Here is a 4257-nt window from a genome sequence, read left to right as displayed (position 1 = left end):
ACAGCAGCGCGAGGCTCGAAAAAACACTGTGCCTTTCGCACTCACCTTTAAAACGCCTCGTTTTTTCAAACCCTGAAAAGGGTAAGGGCCCCCCACCCCTACCCTAAACTACAAACAAACCCTACGCTAGGACAAACACTGCTTATGTGGATGGATGGACGTACATGCATGCGCTTTTGTCCTCATACATCATCATCCATCATCCATCATCGGGAATGATCATGCGATGGGCGGAGGGGGACATACGGTTGATACACATACGGTTAGAGTCTGAGGTGAAATAAACGTGATGGAGATGGGTGAGTGGGGCCCACACCATAACAAACCCGCTTACGTGATACGTCCTCCGTAAGGCGTATGCACTGAAGAATCACTGTGGGCTCGGGCTTCTGCTGAATTTTTGGTGTTCCAAAAATGCCCTTCCCCGTTTTTTAATAATTTTAAAGGTGATAAAAAATTAATATTAAGCTTTGGTTTGGAAAGGGTTTTAACAAAGGCTTGTGTTGCGGTTTTTTCTTCTTTTTTTTTTTTGGTAAAGAATAACATAGTAAGGAGAAAAAGAAAAAAGAGTAGGGGCAATGGGATAAAAAGGGGGAAAAGAAGGGGCAAAATGGGAATGTAGTGGGAAGCGGGCTGACGAAATGGGAGAGGGGAGGAGGCATCAAAACGACGTCCTTGGGATGGGGCACAGCTTTTGAGTAATGACAGTGACATGGCGTCGCCACGTGGCCAGCCTGAGGTGTAGATTCTTGTGGGGCCACATCTGGGTTTGACAACAGAAAACGATTCCTCCTCCCGTCTACTTCACCTCCCAATACCCGGATTTTGTGTTGGAAAAAGAGTTTTCGGTGAAAAAAAAAAATAAAAAATGTAAATCTACGATTAATATATTTTAATTCAAAATAATAAAAAGTTTATATACTTACACGTTGGTAAAGTGATACATGTCACACACTAAATTTTATTTAATTTTATTATAAATAAAAAATAAAAAATTAAAATTCATATTTCGAATTTGTTTGATGTAGCCGAAGATGAGGATGACATGAACAAAGCAATGTCAACAGTCATAGTTAAAATTATATTGAGTAAAAATGAATTATAATCATTTAATCTAAACTCAAGATTCAATGGTCATGAATCATGATATTTTATCGACAAGTTGGTACGATAATTTTGTATGTTAATACTTAGTCAAATATGAGACTAATTGGATTAGGTTAAAAATTCCAATCATGATGGTGTTACATAATTTGTCAAATACAGGTTAAATGTATTCCATGAAGATTGTATTTGATTCCGGAAAACACGGGTTAAAAGTATCCATTATTTCTACAATCCCAATTTTTTTTCTTTTTAAAATTCAATCATGACAATGAAAATTATGACTTATGTCATTACTTTCATCACATCCTTTAATAATATTTTAAAATTTTTTTAAGGTTACGTCTGACTTTAGAAAATATTTAAAAAATGATTTTTTTTTTTCAATTATATTTGATCCTGTAAAATTTAACAAAAAATGTAAAGAAAAGAAAATAAGGAGGAAAAGTGAATGAAAATAAAAAATAAATTAAAAATCAAAAATTTATTTTTATATGTTTTTTAAATTCATTGTACTTATTTTTCTATAATTTTAAAATATATAAAATTTTAATTATATTTGATTTTTTTTATATACTTTTCATAATAAAATAAAATAAAAAAAGAAAACCATTTCCCTTAATATTTTTATTTTTTTTATAATACTTTTCGGAACCAAGCATATTTTCATTTTTGGTTATATAACATAAAAAATAAATATAATTAAAATTAATAAGAATTTATATATTTTAAAATTATTTAATTCGAAAAAGTTAAATAAGTAAAATGAAACTTAAGTTATAAAAATAATTTATTAAATTTAAAATTTTTTTAGCTTCATTTATTTTTTTTTTCTCCATTTTCTTTACCTCTTAATAATCCTTTTCTAAGAACCAAGCATGATCGTAACATTTAATCACTACCAATTATGTGAAATAAGTGATTAAAATTTGACAAAAGAAACCCTCAAAAATAACATTTTTCCTATGTTTATCCTCCAATGTATGAAGAGAATTAATTAATGAAGAAAAGAGGATGATCAAGAATGATGATTGTGATGGTGAAGGAAAAATGTAAAAGATGCTTCCTCTAATCATAGAGCCGTGTGCTCATTACCCTTTAAGTCTTCACTCATCCCTCACCATTTGACTTTTCTTTCTCAAAATTCTTTTATTTCATATATATATATATATATATATATTATTTTTTCACACTTCTCGAACCTTCAAATTTTGAGACCATTGGAATTGTTTTCTAATTAGTTAAGGTTATATGAGAAAATTTATGAGAAAATGCAAGAAAAAAAAATTTAAAAATAAAATTGAAAAAAAATAAAAAATAAATTTTAATTCAATAAATTATTTGTAGTGTTCCTTCAAACCTATTTCACTTATTAAATAATTTTAAAATATATAAATTTCATTATATTTGATTTTCTTTCGTATTTTTTAATTATATTTAGTTTTCAAAAAATACTAAAAAAAATTATTAAGGAAAATAATTTTTTTTATTTTTTTATTAGAAAAAAAATTAAATATAATTAAAATTAATTAAAAATTCATGAATTTTGAAATTATTTATATCTTTGTATAATAGAAAAAAATTTTTTTGAAGAAACATGTAAAAAATAATTTATGTATTTTGAATTTATTTTTTATTTTCTTTTGTTTTTTTTTCCTTTTTTCCACTTTTTTTTTAGTACTTTCCATAAATAAATATAACCTAAAATAATTGACATTAATTTTATGGAAAAAAGAAATAATTATGTCCCTTTTAAAAAAAATTCAATTATTATATGATTAGTTTTATTATTATGAGAGGGCCATATATGAAAAATAATAATAATGGGAAGAAATTAATAATAAAAATGAGAAAGGCAAGTGGTCAAATCAAGATGAGGAGTGGTGGGGTGTCAGAGGGTTGTGGACTTTTGTATGGGGGTGCTGGTTTTTGTCAAATATTTGGATTGATTCATTTCAGAATTCAGGTTGAGAGGTCCTACCTCCTTGGACTGTTTGAGAATTGAGACCTTCTGCATTTACTGTACACAGTGAGGGTAGTAATTGCCACTGTTGATGATGGTCCAGACTCCCTCCTATGTGATTTTGATTTAATTCCCTCCATATATTATAATATATTGAAAAATCATAATCATATAAATAAGAGGAATGAATTAAGGCTCAAAAAAATAAAAATAAAAATTTAAGTTACGATTTTTTTTGTTATTTCACGACCTTTATTATTACTTGATCTCTTTTGTCCCATTTATAAGTTACGAGGATAAATATTACAATTTGATTATTTAAAATAAATTTTAAGTTAATTTTATTAAACAATCATAATACTTAAAATTAAAATTAAATAATAAGTTTTAAGTTAACAATTTAAATATAATTTAACTTAATTCATTAAATAATAAGTTTTAAGTTTTACCAAGCCCCCTAAACATTACTCTTTAATAAATTAAGGTAAAGTATTGAATTTTAAATATAAGGTGGTAAAGTATAAAAATAAAAATAAAGTATAAAAAATATTTAATCCTAAAAATATATAAGCTATTTTTTGCCAACTATTTTTTACCCCCTCATTTTTTCTCTCTCTCTCTCTTTTTTTTTTTTTTTTAAATTTAAGGTGAAATAGAAATAGAATTCTAGAATGAAAATTTTCTTAAATATTTCTTTAAAAAAATAGTTTATGAGAAGAGTTTTTTTGTTTAAAACAAATTTATGTATTTTTAAAATAAAAAGTTTATTTGAGAATTTGAAATATTCTCAACCAATGTTTTGTATTTTTAAATATTTCTTAAAATATAATTTTTATTTATAATAATTTTCTCATTTATTTGGAAACTTTATGTATTTGTACAATTACTAATTAAAACCGAAAATGAGTAAAAATAACCTAATACAATTAAAATATATTTTAAAAACAAACTATATTTTGAAAAATTTTGATTTTTTTATCCATAAGGACAAAAATTGTTCACGCACTTACCAAACATAGCGAATATTTTCTTTACTTTCTTTTGATCCTTGTAATATGAATCATTCTTCTAGTAACTAGAAATATTTAAAATCTAGGGCTAATTTCACTCACATTCCTTAAGGTTTTAACTAAATACATTTAGCGTCCATTAGTTTGAAAATTTGTTAAACACCTCCCTTATTTTGAACT

The sequence above is a fragment of the Vitis riparia genome, chromosome 10 (genome assembly GCF_004353265.1).
Source record: "Vitis riparia cultivar Riparia Gloire de Montpellier isolate 1030 chromosome 10, EGFV_Vit.rip_1.0, whole genome shotgun sequence".
Lineage (NCBI taxonomy): Eukaryota > Viridiplantae > Streptophyta > Magnoliopsida > Vitales > Vitaceae > Vitis > Vitis riparia.
This window is presented reverse-complemented; position numbering follows the sequence as displayed.